Raw genomic sequence first — 25,569 nt, 5'->3', positions numbered from 1 at the left:
TTGTAGAAAGGACCGATGACATTGGGTTCTGCGTGTCGTGTGCCATCTGCCCTTGGTGCTGAGGGACCAGGGTTGAAGTCTACCCCCAAAGTCTTCTTGTTCTGCTTCGCTGAGTTCTAGGCAAACTGGAAGTTGCGCTTGAACAGATTGTCATCACGACACCATAGTAGTGATGATGGGTGTGCATCAGCAAGCTGTGGCCCACGGACCATGCAGGGATAGAAGCCTTGTTCAATGGCTTCATCTCTGGACCTGGGTAGAAGATTCTTGTATAGGATGTCTCCCCACGGTCTCTTGATGGCATTTTTCTCGGCATATTCCTGGGTTACAAATCGGTATTTGAACCATTGTTCTGCCCAATATCTTCGAATCCATTGGATTCGGGTCTTGCGCTGATTGTAATCCTCTTCAGGATCTGTCTTGTACAGTTCTGAGAGTTCATCTGGCAGATCTCTGGATGTTTCTCCATGACGCTTTCTGCCACCCTTCCTTGCTGCTTTCTCTGAAGCCATAAACTTTAACTTGAAAGGCTTCAACACATTCAAAGGCTTCAAAGGTTTTCGCTTGCTGGACCAACAGGAACTGGCTTCGGGAGAATTAATGTGATGCTGTAAGAATTCTGCAAATGAATGCAGACTATGAGAACCAAAGGATTCTCCCACGGACATGTACCTATGACAGCATTAAGGTGCGAGGGAAGGGGAAGAGGTCATATGCATTCTCAGAAGATTTTGAAGATAAATCAGTTTAGAAGACATTGACCTCATCGTGCGAAGACATTCACTCATAGATAAGGAGTTGGTTCCAGATTTGTACGAAGCCACAGATCAGTACAAGTGAGGAATCTAACTACTTTGTGAAGCATAAGTGAATATACTAGGCATGTTATGAGATGCAGTATGAGAGAGATCTAACTTGTGTGAATAGAAACTGCTTGTGGTAGAAAGTGACAAATCCATAGGATCAACGGTGCTGTAAAAAGAAAGTTTTATTTACCACACTAAGAACTGCTAGACGAAGTGGAAGATGAGGCCGAGCAGTTCGATCTTCCGTGCCCTAACTTGGCGACGGAGGACACCTACGGCGACGGCGGAGAGGACGATGTCCGCGGTCGGCGTGAAGACGGCGTCGGAGAGGTTGCGGCAGCGAAGCGCTTCGTCGCCGGCGTCGTCGAGGGCTAGCGGTGGTGCTAGGGTTCGTGCGAGAGTGGAAGAAGAGATAATGACCGCTGTGAAGTGTGTATTTATAGGTACATGGGCGGCACTGCGCTATTACACAGGTACCCCTGGCGATTCGCATCTGAGGAACACGTGGCCATTATGCGGAATTTTGGGGTTTGTTCCACGTCCCACGCACGCCTGGATTGTTGGGTGGTCGTTCCTACTTCTCCGGGTTTCATGTGGAGGAATGAGGATTGAAAATGGACTTAATGGTTGTCTCTGTATCTTCTGCTGACAAGGACGCAGAGAAGACATTCGACAGTTTCAATAGAATGCATATGATTTGGAGAGATAGAATTTGAGATAGAAAGCATAGAGAGGTTAGGGTCCGATCACATTCACTTAGTTCAAAAGATTCAACAAGAAGACATAGCTATAAGTGAATGATGTAGAGGACAGAACACTAATATATATATATATCTATATAATCAACATAGTGAAGATAATCATGAAGATATGTTGAGATCGAAGCCAAACCAAATGTGAAGACATTGCAAGGTAACGCCATGAGTGAAACACTTCAAAAATAGAACGTTGGGTGGTGGCGTTACCCACCGTATAGGAAGTATTAGACCCAGACACGGCGCACAATTATCGTGGCGCTCCGAAGTCAAATTCCACATTAATGTTTTCACACTTAGAATGTATGTCTTCATTGATTGAAGATATACTTTACTTCGTGTGTTGCACATCTAAGTCATCAATATGCATAAGGGTTAGGATGTGTGCCTGATCACAGGACATTTGAGGATTCCAGGATATTTAGCTCACACCGTAACTTGCAAAATCTCTTCTCATCCAAGGGCTTGGTGAAGATATCTGCCAATTGCTCTTCAGTGTTGACGTGTATGATATCAATATCTTCCTTCACAACATGATCTCTGAGAAAGTGATGACGAATTTCAATGTGCTTTGTCTTCGAGTGCTGAACTGGGTTGTTGGCAATCTTGATGGCGCTTTCGTTGTCGCAGTAAAGTGGCACTTGCTTCAGATGAATGCCATAGTCCTTGAGTGTTTTCTTCATCCACAGAAGCTGAGCGCAGCAAGATCCAGCAGCAATGTATTCAGATTCAGAAGTGGAGAGAGATACACAGTTTTGCTTCTTTGAAGACCAACATACAAGTGATCGTCCCAGAAAGTGACATGTGCCTGATGTAGACTTGTGATCAACTTTGTCACCAGCATAATCAGCATCCGAGAATCCAACCAGATCAAACTCTGAGCCCTTTGGATACCATAATCCTAGAGTTGGGGTGTGAGCCAAATATCGAAGAATTCGCTTCACAGCTAAGTGATGCGACTCCTTTGGTGCCGCTTGAAATCGAGCACATATGCAAACACTAAGCATAATATCTGGCCTAGATGCACATAGATAAAGTAAAGAACCAATCATGGAGCGGTATACCTTTTGATCAAACTCTTTACCATTGTCGTCGGGACCCAGATGATGTTTGGCTGGCATTGGTGTTGTGAAGCCTTTGCAGTCTTGCATACCAAACTTCTTCAGGCAATCTTTGAGATATGAAGATGCCGTTGCGTTGTTGTCGTATTTGAAGACCGAGGAAGAACTTCATCCCTCCCATCATGGACATCTGATATTGCTCTTGCATCATATATCCAAACTCTTCACTGTACTTCTGATTGGTGCAGCCGAAGATAATGTCATCCACATATATTTGGCACACAAATAGTTCACCATCATATGTCTTCATGAAGAGAGTGGGGTCTAGGGAACCAGGTATGAAGCCTTTGCTCTTCAGGAAGTATTTGAGTGTGTCATACCAGGCCCGAGGGGCTTGTTTGAGGCCATACAGTGCCTTGTTGAGCTTGTATACCATGTCAGGATGTTTTGGATCTTCAAAGCCAGGCGGTTGTGCAACATACACTTCTTCTTCAATCTTGCCATTGAGAAAAGCACTCTTCACATCCATTTGATATAGAAGTATGTTATGATGATTTGCATAGGCCAGCAGTATGCGTATGGCTTCAAGTCTAGCCACAGGAGCAAATGTTTCATCGAAGTCAATGCCTTCCACTTGAGTATATCCTTGAGCAATGAGACGAGCTTTGTTTCTGACAACTTGACCATGCTCATCTTGCTTGTTGCGGTATATCCATTTGGTGCCTATTATATTGTGCTTCCGTGGATCAGGACGCTTAACTAGTTCCCATACATTATTCAGCTCAAGCTGTTGAAGCTCTTCTTGCATAGCTTGAATCCATTCAGGTTCCATGAAGGCTTCTTCAACTTTCTTGGGTTCTGTTATTGAGACGAATGCGAAGTGCCCACAGAAATTTGCTAGCTGAGTTTCCCTTGAACGAGTGAGTGGACCGGGTGCATTGATGCTATCAATTATTCTTTCAATCTGCACTTCATTGGCAACGCGAGGATGTACAGGGCGAAGATTTTGCTCTTGCTGATCATTGTCGTTGTTAGAATGAATGTCTTCAGGCTGAGCATTGTCTTCATGTTGATCAGGTGCTGAGATGATAAGTTCTTCAGGATGAGCTTCAGAAGGTATAATTTCTCCAGTTCCCATTAGCTTGATTGATTCACTAGATGGAACTTCATCTAGCACATTTGGCAGTTGCTCTCTTTGTGAACCGTTGGTCTCATCGAACCGCACATCCACTGTTTCAACCACTTTGTAATGAAAGAGATTGAAGACTCTATAGGAGTGTGAATCCTTTCCATATCCAAGCATAAAACCCTCATGTGCTTTTGGTGCAAACTTTGAGGTGTGATGTGGGTCCTTGATCCAGCACCTTGCGCCAAATACTCTGAAGTAACTGACATTTGGCTTCTTGCCAGTAAGGAGCTCATAAGATGTCTTGTTCAGAAGCTTGTGAAGATAAACACGATTGATTGTATGGCATGAAGTATCAATGGCTTCAGGCCAGAATTTTCTTGGGGTCTTGTATTCATCTAGCATCGTTCTGGCCATCTCAATGAGTGTTCTGTTCTTGCGTTCGACGACGCCATTCTGCTGTGGCGTGTACGGGGCTGAGAATTCATGTGTGATGCCCAAGGTATCAAGATATGTATCAAGGCCAGTGTTCTTGAATTCAGTGCCATTGTCACTTCTGATGTGCTTTATCTTGGCGCCATAATTGTTCATAGTTCGATTTGCGAAGCGTCTGAAGACACCCTGCACTTCATTCTTGTAAAGGATTATGTGCACCCAAGTGTATCTAGAATAATCATCAACAATAACAAAGCCATAGAGGCAAGAAGTAGTAGTAAGAGTTGAGTAATGAGTGGGACCGAAAAGATCCATGTGAAGCAGTTCGAAGGGTCGAGTAGTGGTCATGATTGTCTTTGAAGGATGTTTGGCCCTCGTCATCTTCCCTGCTTCACAGGCACCGCATAAGTGATCTTTCCTGAACTTGACGCCCTCGATGCCTATGACATGCTTCTTCTTTGCCAGGGTGTGGAGGTTCCTCATGCCAGCATGCCCAAGCCTCCGATGCCAGAGCCAGCATTCTGAAGCTTTTGCTAGAAGACATACGGCAAGCTGTGGTCCTGCTGAGAAATCTACCACGTACAAATCATCTTTTCGATACCCTTCAAATACTAGAGACTTGTCAGATTCCATTAGTACAAGGCAACGATATTTTCCAAATATTATGATCATGTTCAAATCGCAAAGCATTGAGACAGACATTAAGTTGAAGCCAAGGGATTCAACAAGCATGACTTTGTCCATGTGTTGATCCCTTGAGATTGCAACTCTACCTAGATCCAATACCTTACTTTTACCAGTGTCAGCAAATGTGATGTGGCTCTTGTCGGATGGACGTAAGGTTGAGTCCATAAGAAGACTTCTTTTGCCAGTCATGTGATTTGTACACCCACTATCAATAATCCATTCTGAAGACGCTGGTGTCGTACCCTACAGCGCAGTTAGGGGGATAGGCTTCACCAAGAGCATTGTGAAGCAAAAACATTTGACAAACCAGTGAGTCCTTTGTCTGTATGAAGCCTTTGGACCGTATGAAGCCTTTGGTCTGAGGTTTGTCTTCTTCACGTGAGGTGTCATGATGACATTCACAGGAAGATTCTCCAGACACCTTTTCAGAACCCAGATCTTCATAGGCGGTCCATTCCTGCAGTTAGTACCAATGTACCTGGCAAACACTTCACCATTCTGATTCTTAAACAATATATAGTTTGCATCAAAGGATTCATCAATGATAATGGGGTTAGCACAAGTGAATCCAGATAGATTGGATGGGTCTGCTGAAGGTTCCTTTGCAGCAACCCACATGGTTTTGGGGTACTGCTCAGGTTTCCAGTAAGAGCCATCAGCATTCATTTTCCTTACAAACCCAACACCCTCTTTCCTCGGGTTTCGGTTCAAAATCTGCTTTTTGAGGACATCACATAGTGTCTGATGCCCTTTAAGACTTTTGTACATCCCTGTTTCAAGCAATGTCTTCAACCTAGCATTCTCATCAGCAATAGCAGTGGTATCCTCAGTAGAGGGGTTAGTTACCACATCAACAGTTGAAGATATTGCAACAGTAGTAGCAGTAGAACATTCATCAACAGAAGTAGCATTATCATGCTCAATGCATTTAAGACATGGTGGTTCAAATCCTTCCTGAGCGGGACTGATCTGTTTGGCGCGAAGTGACTCGTTTTCCTTTTGAAGATCTTCATGAACCGCTCTCAATTTCTCAAGATCTTGCTTCCTTTGAAGATAATCATAGGAAAGCTTTTCATGAGTTGTTGAGAGAGTTTCATGACGACTTTAAAGTTCCTGATACTTAACGTGAAGATTTTTTATGTCTTCAATTAAGGATTCAGATCGAGTCATTTCAGCACCTAACAGATCATCGCTTCTGTCTAACAGTTTTTGAATATGTTCCATAGCTTTCTGTTGTTCAGTTGCAATTTTAGCAAGTGTTTTGTAGCTGGGTTTTGAATCACAATCAGAGTCATCGTCACTAGATGTTTGATAGTGAGTAGTGCGTGTGTTTACCTTGGCACCGCGTGCCATGAAGCAGTAGGTAGAAGCGGAGTAGTCCTTGTCATTTGCATTGGTGTCGGTGACGAGGTCATTGTCTTCACTATTGAAGATGGACTTGGCAACGTATGCTGTAGCCAGACTTGCGACGCCTGAATCGGACTCCTCCTCAGACTCCACCTCCGCCTCCTCAGAAGCGGACTCCTCCTCTGAATCCATTTCCTTGCCAACAAACGCACATGCCTTGCCAGATGAGCTCTTCTTGTGTGATGAAGACTTTGAGAAAGACTTCGAAGAAGACTTTGAGTATTTCTTCTTCTTCTTGTCGTCAGATTCATATTCCTTGCTCTTCTTCTTCTTTTTGTTCTCATTGTCCCACTGTGGACACTCAGAGATGAAGTGGCCAAGTTTCTTGCACTTGTGACATGTTTTCTTCTTGTAGTCATGAGCAGAAGCTTCATCATTCCTTGAGCTTGATCGGGAAGACTTTCTGAAACCTTTCTTCTTGGTGAATTTTTGGAACTTCGTCACAAGCATAGCAAGTTTCCTTCCAATGTCTTCGGGATCATCAGAACTGCTGTCAGATTCTTCTTCAGATGAGGAGACAGCTTTTGCCTTCAAGGCACGAGTTCGCCCATAGTTTGGACCGTAGATATCTCTTTTCTCAGAAAGCTGAAACTCATGTGTGTTGAGCCTCTCAAGTATGTCAGATGGATCGAGTGTCTTGAAATCAGGACGTTCTTGAATCATCAGGGCTAGGATGTCAAACGAACTATCAAGTGATCTCAGTAGTGTCTTGACGACTTCATGTTTGATGATCTCAGTAGCGCCGAGGGCTTGAAGCTCATTTGTGATGTCAGTGAGTCGGTCAAATGTGTGCTGGACATTCTCATTGTCATTTCGCTTGAAGCGGTTGAAGAGGTTGCGAAGGACACTGATTCTCTGATCTCTCTGGGTTGAGATGCCTTCATTGACCTTGGAGAGCCAGTCCCAGACCAGCTTAGATGTCTTCAAAGCACTCACACGGCCATACTGTCCTTTGGTCAGGTGACCACAGATGATATTCTTGGCAGTAGAGTCCAGTTGAACAAATTTCTTGACATCAGCAGCAGTGACACCTTCTGCAGCCTTGGGAACGCCGTTTTCGACGACATACCATAGGTCGACATCAATGGCTTCAAGATGCATGCGCATCTTATTCTTCCAGTAGGGATATTCAGTTCCATCGAAGACGGGGCACGCAGCGAAGACTTTAATTATCCCTGCAGTCGACATAGCTAAAACTCCAGGTGGTTAAACCGAATCACACAGAATAAGGGAGCACCTTGCTCTGATACCAATTGAAAGTGCGTTATATCGACTAGAGGGGGGGGGTGAATAGGCAATTTTTATGAAAGTCTTCAAAACGTGGAAGTTATGAAGACAAATGATAGAAATAAACCTATTACCATTCAGCGGAAGGTAGACTACACTAGGCAAGCCATAGTCAAGTATTTAATAAAGTGAAAGCACAATGACTTAATAGCAGCAATGTAGTAAGGATCAGGTAGGAAGATATTATGAAGCCATACAGAACATGCAGTCACTCAGTGAAGACAAAAGATAGTGCAAACATACAATGACTTCACAAGGAGCAACAGTAAGTAAAGGGAAGGGAAGATGAAACCAGTGACACGCTGAAGACAATGATTTGTTGGACCGGTTCCAGTTGCTGTGACAAATGTACGTCTGGTTAGGGCGGCTAGGTATTTAAACCTTAGGACACACAGTCCCGGACACCCAGTCCTGAACACGCAGCTCAGGACACCCAGTCCTCACCGTATTCCCCTTGAGCTAAGGTCACACAGACCTCGCCCAATCACTCTGGTAAGTCTTCAAGGTAGACTCCCAAACCTTCACAGACTTCGTTCACCGGCAATCCACAATGTCTCTTGGATGCTCAGAACGCGACGCCTAACCGGCTGGAGGATGCACAGTCCTCAAGTGTAATAAGTCTTCAGATCACACAGACAAGAAGACTTAAGTGATGCCCAATTCTCTTTGGCTCTGGGTGGTTAGGGCTTTATTCTCGCAAGGAATTCTCTCTCAAAGGCTTCGAGGTGGGTTGCTCTCAAACGATAAAAGCCGTACTCTCAATCTGAGCAGCCAACCGTTTATGGTTGTGGGGGGTGGGCTATTTATAGCCACTTGGCAACCCGACCTGATTTGTCCGAAATGACCCTGGGTCACTAAGGAACTGACACGTGTTCCAACGGTCAGATTTCAAACTCACACGGCAACTTTACTTGGGCTGCAAGCAAAGCTGATTTGTCCGACTCTGGACAAGATTCGCTCTCATAGTCTTCACTCGAAGACATAGGTTTTGGTTAGGCATCACTTCAGTCATTCTGACTGGTTCTCTTGGACCCCACTTAACAGTACGGTGGTTCCTATGACTCAACACAAAAGAAGGAGAACTACGAAAGATCTAAGTCTTCGAGCTCCATAGGCTTCATGTGGTGTCTTCTCTTGTCATAGTCTTTAATGTGAATATCTTCATATACCAACTTTGACTTCAATGTCTTCATACATTTTTAGGGGTCATCTCTGATAGGAAAACCGAATCAATGAGGGACTTCTACCTGTGTTATCCTGCAATTCTCACAAACACATTAGTCCCTCAACTAGATTTGTCGTCAATACTCCAAAACCAACTAGGAGTGGCACTATATGCACTTACAAGATCATATGATTAGACGGTGGTGATGTCTCGGCGTCGTTTCCCCTCTTGGGCGCTTCATCTTTGGAGCTGAGCATCAGCAAGTGGGATCAGTGGATGGCGACGGTGTTGGCGTCGAGGCTTCTGTGACAATGATGACGGGGCAAGCGATATCGGAGGTGTGACAATGGTTGAGGTAATCAGCTCTTCTTTGACGTATTTACGAGATTACCTCGGGGTATTCTGTTGCGGTGAAGTCGAAGTCGTGGCAGCAGGGCCCAGTGGCAACGATGACAGATAGTAGATGGTTTGTTTGGTGGTCTTCAGCGGTACTAGCCTTGCATAGTTTCTTCTTCTGAGCTCTCCTTCAGAGTTGGAACTGCGCTTCCCTCGACACGGGTGGCTGAGTTTCTGGCACAGGTCTTCTCATGTTTCTGCAGTGCCTCTATGATGAGGATTGGATCGACAGTCATCTTCGGCGAAGTCGGAGTCACTTGCTCGGAGTTTAGGGAGGGCTATAACGCGTGTTGCTTGTTAGGGAGAAGTGATGACAATGACATCGGCGTGTAGTCTTGACATGACTCTCTATGTTGAGTTGTGTGTGGGGGAATGCTGCTCAACGGTTTGCAGTGGTTTTTGTTCGATTTTTTGTTAATTAGTTAGCAATTCTCTTTATTGTTTAATTAGTGGATGAGCAAATCATTCACCTCTGTTTCATAAATAATAATAAAACTATAAATAAATAATGGCTGTAAGTAACATCGTCCTAAAAAAACCTCTCTTGGCTTTTTTTTAGGCAAAAAAAACCTCTCTTGGCTGGGAGAGAGCACGACGTTTCACCGTGGAAGCTCATCACCGGGGTTCGAGTCCGATACAAGCCCTCTCTACCGTGCCGTACGGCCACACAAAAAAAAGAATAAAATCCGAACCCACCTCTAGTCGGAATAATCTCACATTACGCGCACGTAACAATCCAGATTTAATTACCCTTAATCCTTCTCGGCTCCGCACTCGCCCTGAGAGCAGTGCTTATATACAGCTTAACACCCTACCTACGGACGTTCCATCATCATATTACGCAGAGTCGCGCTGACGGAACACGACCAGGCTTTGGTTCTTGGGCACGCGACGCAAGACGAACGCCTTGATCGAGATCCCGCGACGTCGCAACCGAGCACTAGGCATGGCGGCGGCCGGCGGCAGCGAGATGCAGGACCTTGGGGGGCGCCAGGGTGAGCAGGCAAGCGCGAGCAGCACCACAGCCGAGGTCAAAGACTCCCCGTGCACCGGCGAGACGGGCGCGAGCTCTGGCGCCGGCCACAGCGTAGCGCATCTTATCGGGGCGCTAAGGAGGAGCCAGGAGGAGCTGGCGACGATGGGCAAGGCCGACGTGCTCGCGTACGAGGATCGCCTGCGGGCTCTCAGGCTTCGCGTGCTCCAGCGGATCCAGGAGGAGGAGGCGAAGGCGGCCGCGGCGGAACAGCCCACGACGGAGCCACGCCGTGTTGCTTGATTTGTTCTACGTAGTAACCAGTATAAGTACAGATAGATAGGTTTAAACTTCATTCACATAAAAAAAGAGATAGGTTTAAACTTCGTCCATGGTACGCGAGATGTATATGTATGTGTGTGTTGATTCTTTACCCTCTCTACTTTCAGCATATGATCCGCATACTCATGCGTATTCTAACAAAAATCTTATATGTGTGAACGTAGGGAGTACTCAGTACTACAGTAGAAACACTAGAATGAATCACATCTTGCTGCTGGAAAAAAGAAAGTACACATAGAATTTCTTCTGTCTGTGTTAGCATTTTGCATTATTATTGTACATGCTAACATTGTTTTGTTGTTTGCAATGATAGTCGCATTGATGGAAGTGAAAGCTTGATCATGCTTTAACTTTCATATGAATAGAATGTTTGAAGCTTTCTATGTTTTGGGAGTGGAACTACATGGGTATGTTTTGAAACGTTTTCTATGAAAAATTACGGACGCACAACAGACGAGATAACTCAGGTACAACCAACCTGATAACTTTAAACCGAGGAAAAAAGGTTGTTTAAAATATAACTCCGGTAACTTTTGTTTAAATATCATGGTAGTATGCACAACACAGCTCTGATAACTTATAACTTAGGTACAAACACCACAGTAACTTTCTACTGGGGAAAAATGCTGTTGTGCATGAGTTATCAGGTTCGTGGCGTATAAATTATCATGCTCTTTACAGAGAAGTTATCGGGATTCTTACAACAACTTTTTCCCCTAGGCCGAAATTTGCCGTGGTGTTTGTGATTGAGTTACCAGGTTTGTGGCGTATATATTACCATGCTCTTTATAGAAAAGTTATTGGGGTTTTTTTCATGTGGTCAAAAAAGTTACCACAGCGTTTGTGCGTGAATTATCATATTCATGGCATATAAATTACCATGCTCTTTTTACAGACAAGTTATCTGGATGTGTTACAACAACGTTTTTTTTCTTCGGATCAAGAGTTACCACAGTGTTTGTGAGTGAGTTATTAGATTCGTGACGTATAACTACCATGCTCTTTTATAGATAAGTTATCGAGGTGTATTACAACAACTTCTTACCTAGGGTCAAAAAGTTACCATGGTGTGTGAGTTATTAGGTCTGTGATGCACGAATTACCGTGTACAAAAGGGAAGCAAAAATGGTGAAAAATATGAAAGAAAAAAAGGCTTGTTTCTCTGGTCGCGTATGTAGCGGTACAAATATTTATCGACCTTCTTTGTAATAACAACTTGAAACCAGACCAGGTGGATACGACAAGCGATGATGGACCAAGAGGTATTGAGTTTGACTCCCACCTCCTACAATCTTTTTACCATGTTTTTTTAGCACGCCAGAAAATTAAAAAGGAAGCGAGAGAAGTGGTGGGATCGAGCAGAGAAGGATGCACGCCAGAAGAATCGGAGATCACGGAAGGGACGAGAGAAGTGGACCACGGAAGGATCGTTCGGATCTGTCCCTAAAAGCAGATCGTTCGGACGTTAGTTGCGTCCATTTTAGAAACCCATAAGAACTTGATGAGTGTACATTGTCAAGTTTTCAGAAGTTGGTCTTGATTTTGTGGAAGTCACCCCTGGAAATAGTTGGAGGGCTCACTTGAAATTTATGAACCCTTCACTAATTTTTTCCAGAGCTTTTTTTTTTTTGATCCACACGGCTCAGCTTCTGGACTTTTAATCGGCTTCGTACTGGGAATCGGATCGGGAGTGCTGTGAATAACATGACCCGCAGCCAACCCGGAGATCCCCCAAACATAACCCTACCCGGCAGCCAGCGCAACACGGTGGAGAGCAAGAGGCGATCCAAACCGAGGAAGTTGCAGCCACCGCCGCATCGATCGGCCTCCAGTCCTCAATTGGAGGGACCGCGTCAACCGGGGGATGGCGACGCTCCGATCCGCCCTCCGGCACCTTGCACCGGCCGCTCGCTTCCTCAGCAAGGGCGGCAGCTCTGGGCCTAGCTTCACCGCCGTCAGGGTAATTTTCTTTTACTGGGTTAAATACTCTCAATTCTGCCCATCCGATCCCTTGTGATTTGCAGCGGAAGCATTCCACCGGCGGCGGCGTATTCTATAGTACGATACTGTGGGACGAACCCTTCGATTTGTACGTGCCCTATCATATTCTTTTCCATCAAATGTGTGTCTACCTAGATTCGTCAGGTAACAGAGATTTGCTTTATGTTTTCTGACGGTGGTTTGTCTGCAGGAGAACGCCGGTGACCTGGTTTGCAATCATCGCCACCGCCATAGGAGCTACTTACAGGATAAAAGTGCAGACGACTGATCATGAAAAGCAGAAGGCATGTGGACACGAGGAGGGGAAGAAAAGTGTTAGCATCTGAATTATCTGTGCTGTCTCCCTTTTAACTGAGAAGCATCAGTATCTTGGATAAACAGGCATAAAGTTCAGTTGTATGCCAAACCGTGCTATGTTGGATGGAACCTGCATGTCCTGTGTGCGTATTTTGTACAATGAAAACCAATTTAGTTATTATGCATAAATTACAAGTAATTAACCTGTTATGACCCGATCCACCTGTGATTTCGTATCTGGGGATTCCAATTCCAATGACAAGAGGAAGAATTGAAGAACTAGAACTTGGGAGTTGGGGTAGGAGAAGCATCGGAGAGAAACACAGTACTCCTTCCGATCCATATTACTTTTCACTCAAATGGATTTATCTAGAGGGAGTAGCTTTGGAGAATTGGAGCACTAAACAAATCCCATATTTTCTGCGAGTTTGCTTGTATTCGTATGAACATTGTTCATCAACAATAAAGCTGCCGGCGATCCTCAGAGGAAAAAGGAACGATAACAAAGGTGATCACATCTTTTTCCCCCTTCTGAGCGGCACAGGGAGGAGTCATTGGTGAGATGAGAGAGAGCAAGATGGCGAATTATACGGGTCTACATGTTGTCTACGTAGTAGGTACATCCGAGTAGCCGTATCTTTTCCCCTCTTCACTTCCACTTGCGCCCGTACATCTTCTTGTGCTTGCCAAACTTGCCGTGCTTGAACTTGCCATGCTTGAACTTGCCGTGGTGGTTACCGTGGCCGTACATCCCGTGGGCGCCGCCGTGCGACACCTTGTGAGCTCCATATGCTGCGCCTGCCGCCACCGCGCCGCCGGCAATCATGCCGCCTGCTACGCCATGGCCGCCTCCCCCGTACATAGGAGCGTGACCTGAACAAAATGGCTTGCAAGTTGACTCGACCGATCGAGTTCATAACATGGTCATGCCTCCATATGAACCATGAAGTGCCATCTTTTCACACCTGATTGCATTCTACTAGTACTTAACACTTTTGGACATGAACATGCATACTTGACGGTTACCGTATCTATTTGTTGCAAGTAGTTTTTTTGAAAGCACTATCAAATAAACATATGTTTTAGCGACAATTGTAATAATAATATTTATATTGTATAAATCTGAATATTTGTTTTTTTGAGAGAAAAATGTGAATACATATGTATTACTCCCTCTGTAACTTAATATAAGACATTCTTTGACACTATCAGTTATAGAGGGAGTATATATTAGTGGTAAAAAGCAATAAATAGAATAAATACCATTTTGAAACACACACACACACATGAACAAATGAAGTGTGTGTGAAGGGACATACCATAAGGAGGAACCTGCATTGGTGGCCCTTGAGCGGGATAACCAGCTGGAGGGTGGGCCGTAGGATATTGTGGATACCCAGCGGTGGCGGGGTACCCATTCGGGGGATACGCAACGTTCGGCGGTTGATAACCCCCGGGCTGAGGGTACGCGCCGGGAGGTGGCGCATACTGCCCAGGTGGAGCAGCATATCCGGGCGCCGGCGGATACGAGCTTACCGGAACAGGGTAACCGGGATATCCCGCCGGAGCAGGGTAGCCACCAGGGTACCCGCTGTACCCACCCGCACCTTTGTCCTTTCCACCGTCCATGCCTCTCCCTCTAGCTTGTTCACCTACTGGTAAAAGGAGGAATGGGAGTACAACAAACAGGGAGGAGGCTGATTCCAGATGGCTAGCAGCTTCTTCTCCTCGTGCAATGGACGGGTATATATACCGTGCTTGCGAGCAACTGCAAGCGGGTTATTCAAGGCGAACTGTCTATCTTTAGAGCTTCTATTTCTTGATTTGAAGGTGCACGACAACTCAGAGGGCTCTTGTGGCCGCAGCATTCTTGGCGAGGACAGCCTGCAGCGAGCTCTATTTGTTGGCACCCTATAGATCGGTCATTCGGTTGCTGACATGTGAAAGCTGTGACGATAGAAATATTTTTTCCGTGGGATTAGATAGGGTGAAAGTGACATATCAATGCCGTAGATGCTGCACAAATAACCTTCGGTTCGTCGGTGGCCATTTCACCTGCGCCATTTTCACTCGAATGTAAAGCTAAACTGCCATTCTCAATCATATCTCCGTGGTAGTCTAGGTGGTTAGGATACTCGGCTCTCACCCGAGAGACCCCGGTTCAAGTCCCGGCGACGGAATTTTTTTTCCCGCTTTTCATTAGATTTTCAAGAGTTCATCCCAGAAAGTATGGCATTTTGTCTAAAGTATTCTTCCTGCTTATCTTTATAAACAGTTTCAGTTTTCTGTTAATACATTCCTGACTACTTGCAAGCATGACGAAGACTTCTATCTAATGTCTTAGGAGATTAAATATTATGTATTCTGTGTTCTTTAGGGAATCTTCGGGACAGTCGAGACACACAAGGGAACGTTCAGTCGACCTGAAACAAGCTGATCAACTGTACATGTTTCTTTTACTATCCCAACATAACCCTGAACCTTTTGAAAAAAGAAAAGAAGACTGCTACGATAGCATGCTGTGATTTTCAATAATTTTTTGGCATTGGACATGTAATAGAAATTACAATGGACTTGTGTCTCGAGCGAAAAAAGCTCCCCTAGTCTGGGTGAACTGTGGAAAATATCAGACAGCCATGCTACCATGGCGTCAGTTGCATATGCAGCACATCCCATCTGCTGAATTCGCCAACACTAGTATCTTGATGTGCTTTGCTTCGAGTGGGAGCTCAAGTATGACAATCCCATAACGTGGGTGAGCGACATTTGTTCCAAGGTACCAGAGAGCCGATGAATGACACCGCATGAAGCAGCGGCCAAGGATGACCCCCGCGTCGTCCTCAGGGCGGCTTGGGGGAACCCTAGGTACGCCGCCCCCGCTCCCCTCTACAGCACGTCCCCCCTCCCGCCGCCGCCAGATGAGTCCGCCGGGCAAAGCCCGCGCCGGAGGACGGTGGCGGCGGGGATCTCCGAGTGCTCGGCGGCCTAGGTTGCCGGCGTGAGCCCGTGGTGGTGGGAGTCTCGTCCTCGACGTCTCCGGCCGGCGTGGTGGCTGCCCGGCACGGCGTCCTTGTCCTCTCGCAGATGATGGTCTGCCGGCTGCTCGTGGCTGCCTCAACGCGACGGCGTCCCGAGGTTTCAGATTTGGCCGTGGCGGGCTCGGCCGATCTGACCCGTTAGCTTCGGCCGGCTGTGAGGTTGGTGCTCGTGCGCGGTGATGGCACCACCGCCGTGCAAGAGGTGCTTGACCAGTGGGTTCGCATGCTGGCGGCGCTGGGGTTCCCCCATCCTCGTCCGACAGCGTGAGGGTGCGGAGGTAGGGTTGCTCCAGGAGAAAGCCGACGGCGCGGTGTCTGCGGATGTCGCTCTCCTCCTGGGGCTGTTGTGAAGTTCTCCGACCTCCTCCGCTCTTGGGTCACTTTCTTCGGGTGAAAGCCCAGGACCTGCGGTGCAGGACTAGACGATGGCATGACATCGCTTCCCCTCTTGAGGGCGTCGTCTTGAAGATTGTGATTCCATGCGTGCTTTCCCAGAGCTGGACTTGTACGACATCGCGGTAGGTGGCCGGCGATGCACCCAGAGGTGGAGCGGTGTTTCCTCCTCCGCATCGAAGACGGCGGATCTCAGAGGCATGGCACAACGGAGACTCGGCGCCCGATGCGTGTAGATGGACTCGCGCAGGAGGAGGTGGCTGTCTGGCCTCATGGTGGCGTCGATGGCAGAGTGGCCTGACAAGGTAGAAGCATCAATATCTGCTCTAAAGACGGACCTGTGGAAGATGGCGGCGACGACACATGTGAGTGCGTCAGATCGATTTGTGCCCCAGACCCGGTATGTGGCTCGGCTGGGGCTTCCGGCTTTTGATGATAGGTTTAGGTGAGTGGTCTGGGTATTTGGCCTAGCTAGCATCCCTTCATCATATGGATAGGAGTAGTGGCATATTGTAGCGACCAGACCTCAAACAGTCTGATCTCTGTGCATTAGTGTCATCCCTGGATCGGTAATGGTGACACGCACAGTACTTGAGGATTTATAACAGAGTAGCAATCACACACTTATTACATCGAATGTCTCAAAAGAGAACTTATTACAATAAATATGGCTTAAGGCCATCTAATACGATAACAGTGGAAGACTTGGAAGATAAAGTGAGTCCATCAACTCCAACGGCATCACTGAGTGAAAGACCACGACCTAAGGCTCCTTACTCGTCGTCTGAAAAGTCTGCAACATGATACGTTGCAGTCCGAAACGGGTCAGTACATGGAATATGCTGACAATGTAACACAAGAGAGTAATGAATAGAATAATGTTATCACTACATGCATATATGGCTGGTGGAGGCTGTAGGGTTAATGTTTTGCGAAAAGCCAATTTTTCCCTACTGCAAAGGAATATATTTTACTTAACTACAAAGTTGGTTGAAAAATATTTAGAAGGTAAACCCCCTCTCAATCCCAATTAAAAGTAATTAATAACCCAACAAAATTAATTTAGAGTGATGAGATCCACATGATAATCCAAGAACTAGATACTCAAGATGTCCATAACCGGGGACACGGCTAACCATGATTAGTTTGTACACTCTGCAGAGGTTTGTGCACTTTTCCCCACAAGACTCGATCTCCTTCGTTGGATTTCTCGCACTACATGATGTTTGAGAAACAGATGACCGAGACACAGTCTTTCCGAAGAGGTCCCCTTAACCGATAGATAGGCCGGTACACCTACAATCCCTTACATCTGCTAGCCCATCATGGAAAGGTTTCCCACAAATTACTCAACTATGCCAGAGCCCATATTGGCATGTGGCTGCACATGGAAGTTTCCAGCATGAAAAATCTTATGATCCCTTTGAGCCTGGGTGGCAGTCCATAGGAGAATCACACGGTACCCCGGGATTTCCAAAAATGCAGGCAATCACTGGGTTCCCCAGGTGCCTCAATCCACCCAGATGTGTATTAAAGTTACCACCTTAAGTTAACCATTAATTAACAACTCACATTTGTCATGGACACTCTCAAACCCATTCCACGTCTACGAGCATAGCATGTCAATATAAGCATAACGTAGAAGTAACTCCCAAGGGTTTGATAATAAACAGGTGAATAGGTTCTACCTCATCTACTTCCCAACCCACAATTTATTCAGATCCTAACCATGCAAGTGTTAGAGGGTTGAAACTAATGCATAAAAACTGGGTATGAAAGGGATATGATCAAAGTGTTACTTGCCTTGCTGATGATCCGTGAAACCTAGAGACTCATAGTAGCACGCTTCACACTCCGGGTACTCTATCGCAAAAAACAAGCATACAATAAGAAATCAAGCAAGGGCATGGGTAAAACTCAAATAAGAGATCTAATCAGAAGGTTCAACTTAAGAACTCCGGTTTGCAAAAAGAATCAAATCAAACGAAGCAACAAAACTCAAACGGTGAAAGAAACAAGCTTCGTTTACTAATCTGGACTAAAGTCAAATTTTACAGTAGCAAAAACTTGTTTAGGTTGGTTAAACAGAAAAAGGGTTTCGAGACGAAACTCTAGCCGCTTGAATCGCCTGATTCCGAAAAACGAGCGAAAATTTATACTAAAATGAAAATCGGATCAGAAATCGCGATCGAAAATAATCGCGGAAAATCCGAGAAAAATAAAAACCGACGAACAGGCTAACGAATGAACGTTCGCTATCTGCGGCTAAACGGTGAAAATTGTTCGTTAAAAGGAACGTCTGGGCGAACGTCCGCTAAATAACTAAACCGAAAAAACCAATCTAAAAATAAAAAAGGGAATCTAGGGTTTTCGAAAAAAACGGTCGGTTTTCTCGCGAAAACCGAGGCGGCGGCAGCGGTGACTACCTCCGGCGAAGTCCGGCGAGACGGCGGCGGCGGCGGGTGGCGGCTCCGGCGCGGGGCGGCAGGTGGTGGCGAGGCGCGGCGGCGGCGGCAGCGCGGCGGCGGCGGCAGCGGACTCGGCGGCGGCGACGGGCTCGGGCGGCGCTAGGGTTCGGGCGGCGGGTGGCAGGCTGGTGGGCTCGGGATCCGGGCCCTGGCTTATAAGGCCGGCCGGGAGGAGTCCCGGTCAGACACGGACCGTTAGGCGGTTTCCTTTAAAAAAAAAAATAATTCCGACATGCAGAAAAAGAAAGAAAAGAAGTACTAAACGGGCTCCAAAAATAGCGAAATAAATTTTCCCCGTCCTCTAAAAATATGCCGGACAAGGTGAACATTTATTTGGGCCTAAAATGCAATTTTTAAAAATGCACATTTTTTCTTAGTTCAAATAAAATAGCGATAAAACTCCGAATAAAAATCTTATTTGATTTTAATATTAAATCTCTGATATTTCTTTATTTTGAGGAAGTCATTTTATCCTCTCTCTTTTATTTTTATAAAAGAAATATTGAAGAGAAAAATAATTAAAATCAAATAATCCTCTCTTCAAAATTTGAGAAAACTCAAATATGAAAATAACGAAATCCCCAGCTCTCTGCGTGGGTCATTGAGTTGCATAGAATTTCTAGGATAAAACCAAAATGCAATAACATATGATATGAAATGATGATCTAATGTATAACATTCCAAATTGAAATTTTGGGATGTTACAAACCTACCCCCCTTAAGATGAATCTCGCCCTCGAGATTCGGGTTGGCTAGAAAATAGGTGTGGATGGTCTTTGCGTAGATCTTCCTCTCGCTCCCAGGTGGCTTCATCCTCGGTATAGTGGCTCCACTGAACTTTACAGAACTTGATAACTTTGCTGCGTGTAACTCGGCTGGAAAACTCAAGAATCTTGACTGGCTTCTCCTCGTAGGTCAAGTTGCTATCCAACTATATCGCTTCCAGTGGCACTGTATCCCTCAGAGGGATATCAGCCATCTCTGCGTGGCACTTCTTCAACTGAGAAACGTGGAACACATCGTGAACTCCTGACAATCCTTCGGGTAATTCCAACTTGTAAGCAACTTCTCCCATATGTTCCAAAACTTTGTATGGTCCAACAAAACATGGTGCTAACTTTCCCTTAACTCCAAAGCGCTTAACTCCTCGGAGTGGTGATACACGAAGATACACTCTGTCTCCAACTTCGTAAGCTGTCTCCTTACGTTTAGAATCCACATAGCTCTTCTGCCTGGACTGGGCTACCTTGAGTCTAGCACGAATCAGCTTAACCTTCTCTTCAGATTCTTTAGTCAAATCTAGTCCAAACATCTGTCGATCTCCAACTTCATCCCACAACAACGGTGTTCTGCACCTCCTTTCGTACAATGCTTCGAAAGGGGCCATCTTCAAGCTGGCTTGGTAACTGTTGTTGTAAGAGAACTCCGCATACGACAAATTATCATCCCAACTAGATCCATAATCTAGTGCACAAGCTCTAGACATGTCCTCCAAAATCTGATTGACTCTCTCAGTCTGTCCATCCGTCTGCGGGTGAAAAGCCGTATTGAACTCTAGCTTGGTTCCCAAAGTTTCATGCAACTGATTCCAAAACTTTGAGGTAAACTGGGTTCCTCTATCTGATACAATTGTCCTCGAAACTATCCTGGTCATGTATATCTTTGCCAACTTAGCACTGGTGTAAGTGGTCTTCACTGGGATGAAATGAGCTACTTTCGTCAAACGATCGACTACAACCCATATCGAGTCATAGCCTGAACGAGTCCTGGGTAATCCCGTGATAAAATCCATGCCTAGCTTGTCCCACTTCCATTCGGGTATCAGCAATGGTTGCAGCAATCCTGCTGGCTTCTGATGCTCTGCCTTCACTCTCTGACATACATCACAAACTGCTACATACTCATCAATATCCTTCTTCATTCCGGTCCACCAGAATCTATCCTTCAGATCCAGGTACATCTTGGTATTTCCTGGGTGAATCGAATATGGTGAGTCATGGGACTCCTGCAAAATCAGCTTCCTGATCTCCTGAACATTTGGTACATATACACGGTCCTCAAACCATAGGGTATCGTGCTCATCCTCACGAAATCCCTTGGCTTTTCCTTTGCTCATCCTTTCCTTTATCTCAGCAATCTCCTTGTCTGTCTTCTATGCTTCTCTAATCTTATCCATCAAAGTAGACTGAATCTCCAAAGCTGTTACATAACCTCTCGGAACTATCTCCAAACATAGCTCACGAAGGTCTTCTGCTAAATCCTTGGGTAACTCTCCTGTCATGAGTGTATTGACATGACTCTTGCGGCTCAACGCATCGGCTACTATGTTAGGCTTTCCGGGATGATAGTGCAACTTCATATCACAATCCTTTATGAGTTCCAACCATCTCCTCTGCCTGAGATTCAACTCCTTCTGCGTGAAGATATACTTCAAACTCTTGTGATCCGTGTATACCTCACAATGGGTTCCGATGAGAAAATGTCTCCAAGTCTTCAACTCATGCACTACGGCTGCTAACTCTAAATCATGTGTAGCATAATTTAACTCATGGGGTTTAAGCTGTCGTGAGGCATATGAAACAACTCTTCCTTCCTGCATAAGCACTGCTCCAAGACGAGAAGCGTCGCAATACACTTCATAATCTTTGCGTTGATTTGGCAGAATCAACACTGGTGATGTAACCAAACGTTTCTTCAATTCCTGAAAACTAGCCTCACATTCATCGGCCCATTTGAACTTGGTGTCCTTCTTTAACAACTCCGTCATAGGCTTTGCAATATTCGATAAATTCTCAATGAACCTCTGGTAGTATCCCGCGAGTCCAAGAAAACTCCGGATCTCTCCAACGGACGTGGGTGCCTCCCAATTTGTCACAGTGACGACTTTGTTGGGGTCTACCGCTATTCCTTCTCTGGATATAACATGTCCAAGGAATCCAAATTCCTTCAACCAAAACTCACACTTGCTGAACTTGGCGTATAGCTGATGTTCTCTGAGCTTCCCTAGTACTAAACGCAAATGCTCCTTATGCTCTTCTTCATTCTTCGACTAGACCAAAATATCATCAATGAACACCACAACACACTTATCCAAAAACTCCATAAATACCTTGTTCATCATGTTCATAAAGTAGGCAGGTGCGTTAGTCAGGCCAAATGACATAACGGTATACTCATATAGCCCATACCTCGTGGTAAAAGCTGTCTTAGGTATATCCTGCTCTCGAATCTTCAACTGGTGGTACCCTGATCACAGATCGATCTTGGAAAACACCTTAGCTCCTTGCAGCTGATCAAAAAAATCATTGATCATCGGTAGTGGGTACTTGTTCTTGATCGTTACTTCATTCAATCCACGATAATCAACAACCATCCTTAACGATCCATCCTTCTTCTCCACTAGAAGTACTGGTGATCCCCAAGGTGACGAACTTGGGCGAATATATCCTTTATCCAGTAACTCCTTAATCTGCTTCTTAATTTCCTCTAAATCCTGTGCGGGCATCCTGTACGGTCTCTTAGATATTGGCCCTGTGCCTGGCAAAAGCTCAATCAAAAACTTGATGTCTCTATCCGGTGGCATGCCTGGCAACTCTTCTGGAAATACATCCGGGAAATCTTTCACCACTGGTACTTCCTCATGTACAACTCCTGTTAAGGAATTTACTTGAGTCCTATTCGGCACATGCCGGGATACATACTTGCTCCTTCTTCCTTCTGGGGTGGTGAGAAAAATCGACTTACTAGCGCAATCGATGTTTCCTCCATACATCGATAGCCAATCCATACCCAAAATCACATCCAAACCTCGCGACTCCAGAATTATCAGATCTGAGGGGAAAACGTGCCTACCTATGGCCAACAGTATTTGAAAACATCCTTGGCTTGCCATATACTCGGCTCCGGGTGAGGTCACTAACATAGGTGTACTAAGAAATTTGGTGGGCAGTTTATATTTATCCACAAATACCCTTGGTATGTATGAATGCGATGCACCAATATCAAAAAGTACGACTGCAGTAAAAGACTTAACCAAAAACTTACCTATTACTGCATCTGGCTGGGCTTCAATCTCCTCCACATTAACATGGTTCACTTGTCCCCTATTGAAAGGGTTGGGCTTGTTCCCAGAGCTTCCATTGTCGTTTCCGTTATTAGCTTCAGGACATTCATTGGCATAATGTCTGGTCTTCTGGCACTTGTAGCAAGTAACGTGGCTTAGATCTTTCTTGTCGGGCGTTGCTGGGTTGGAACGGTTCTGTCCGTTGCTTCCTCCATTCCCGTTCTTGGAGCTACTATGGTTGTGCAAACTTCCTCCATTGTGAGTGTGGCCTCCATGGTTATGGACAAGTCCTCCCGAGTTCGGGGTAAAATGGGGTCTCTGCTGAGCTCTAGAATTATACTTCCCTTGCTCATACTTCCTCTTGCGGTTATCAATCTGCTGTTGCTTCCCATCAATCATGAGAGCTCTATCTACCAACTGTTGGTAGTTATTAAAGGTTGCTACTATCAACTGCATGCTCAGCTCATCATTCAGTCCTTCCAAAAACTTCTCCTGCTTAGTTGCATCCATAGCAACGTCATCTGGGGCATAACGTGCTAGCTTGCTAAAGTCATCCACATACTGGCTAACGGTGCGTCCTCCTTGGCGTAAGTTGCGAAACTCACAATTCTTTATGGCCATAGCTCCTGCTGATACATGGGCAGTGCGAAAAGCCTGCTGGAACTGGTCCCATGTAACAGTGGCCATCGGATAGGTGACAGTGTAATTCTCCCACCATGAGGCTGCTGATCCATGCAATTGGTGCGCGGCAAAATGCACCCTCTCAGCATCTGTGCATCCTGCAGTGGTTAACTCCCTTCCAATCACGCGGAGCCAATCATATGCCACTATCGGCTCGGTGCTACTGGAAAACACCGGCGGCTGCAACCTCAGAAAATGGGCTAAATTGTCAACTGGTGGTGGTGGTGGGTTGTTGTTGTTGTTGCCTTGGTTCTGAACTAACAACTGCATCAGGGTATTCTGCTGCTGGATCAACTGAGTGAGCTCCGGTGGAAAGGTAAATCCGGGGTCATGTCTCGGAGGCAATGAGGTATAGTGAGAAAACACTACCCATATGCACATGAGACAAACACAATCATATCACTCAATCAATCAAGCAAGGGCATACAATCGGTCTAGAACTATCATTACAAAGTGCTTGGACTATACTATTTACATGGTGGAATACTACTACTGATATGGTGGTCGACTAGAAAAATTGATCGGTCGAAGACTCCATGATATTCGCTCCAGCTTCATCAACACAGTCATCATCACTATCATCAGGGTCCGAGTCGGTGTCGTCGATGATGATGTAGTTCTCCGGGCAAGTGGAACCATCATCTTCTCCTCCTGGCGCGGGGTCTCCCATGAATACTCCTAGCTTCCTTGTCAGGTCATCATTCTTCTCCACTAGTACGACGATTTCTTCCTCATAATCTTCACGAGTTGCCTTCAGTTCTTCTTGCAACTCCGTGATCCTGGTCATTGCCTTCTCTAGATCTATCATTCCTGCGCACATCTGATTCTCCTGGCGACGAATGTGTTGGTTTAACTCCTGGATGAAAGCGGAAATCGATCTATCCTTCCCGGTGCTGATCATATCCCATTGCTCATCTCGGCGCCCACAAATCTGGTAGATAGTATCCTTGAGATCCCTGTGGTAAACTTCTCCAATGCATCCCATGGTGATATGGGCTGCCATACTCTTGCCTAGACTCCAGGTTGGTGCATCAAAGGAAAACTCTATGGGCTCAGTGACTGGCGTAAATGTCCTTCCTGGAACATGAACTTGAATCATCTAGCGCTCCTCTTTTGGTAAAGTGGCATTGTAAGTCCCGGTGAAGCTTGATATTCCAATGTTCAGGTACCTAATGACTTCCTTCAAGTGGCGTCCAAAAGGTGCGTCTTCATCCGGTTGTGCAAATTTGTTCCTTGCGTCCGCCATCCTAAAGAGTAGAAAATGGAGAGGAGTCAGAAATGAGAAGAGAGTAGTGATCTAGGGTTTTGGCTTAGTGGTCGTGTCCTACAGTCAGCGTGTGCTCTGATACTATCTTGTGGCGACCAGACCTCAAACAGTCTGATCTCCGTGCATTAGTGTCATCCCTGGATCGGTAATGCTGACACGCACAGTACTTGAGGATTTATAATAGAGTAGCAATCACACACTTATTACATCGAATGTCTCAAAAGAGAACTTATTACAATAAATATGGCTTAAGGCCATCTAATACGATAACAGCGGAAGACTTGGAAGATAAAGTGAGTCCATCAACTCCAACGGCATCACTGAGTGAAAGACCACGACCTAAGGCTCCTTACTCATCGTCTGAAAAGTCTGCAACATGATACGTTGCAGCCCGAAACGGGTCAGCACATGGAATATGCTGACAATGTAACACAAGAGAGTAATGAACAGAATAATGCTATCTCTACATGCATATATGGCTGGTGGAGGCTGTAGGGTTAATGTTTTGCGAAAAGCCAATTTTTCCCTACTGCAAAGGAATATATTTTACTTAACTACAAAGTTGGTTGAAAAATATTGAGAAGGTAAACCCCCTATCAATCCCAATTAAAAGTAATTAATAACCCAACAAAACTAATTTAGAGTAATGAGATCCACATGATAATCCAAGAACTAGATACTCAAGATGTCCAAAACCGGGGACATGTCTAACCATGATTAGTTTGTACACTCTGCAGAGGTTTGTGCACTTTTCCACACAAGACTCGATCTCCTCCGTTGGATTTCTCGCACTATATGATGTTTGAAACGGATGACCGAGACACAGTCTTTCCGAAAAGGTCCCCTTAACCGATAGATAGGCCGGTACACCTACAACCCCCTACATCTGCTAGCCCATCATGGAAAGGTTTCCCACAACTT

General features: G+C 45.5%; 1 non-coding gene and 1 pseudogene across 1 annotated transcript; one reads left to right on the top strand and one right to left on the bottom strand.

The window, feature by feature from the left end:
* Nucleotides 1-13,337: 13,337 nt before the first annotated feature.
* LOC125506959 overlaps nt 13,338-25,569 on the bottom strand; it is a 36,821-nt pseudogene continuing 24,589 nt past the window's right edge.
* On the top strand, nt 14,846-14,918 carry TRNAE-CUC. The gene has a single exon. It is a non-coding gene; the product is annotated as a tRNA-Glu (tRNA).

Source organism: Triticum urartu, chromosome 5 (assembly GCF_003073215.2).
Source record: "Triticum urartu cultivar G1812 chromosome 5, Tu2.1, whole genome shotgun sequence".
NCBI lineage: Eukaryota > Viridiplantae > Streptophyta > Magnoliopsida > Poales > Poaceae > Triticum > Triticum urartu.
Note: the sequence above shows the minus strand (reverse complement) of the source record. Positions and strands in the feature narration are given on the sequence as shown.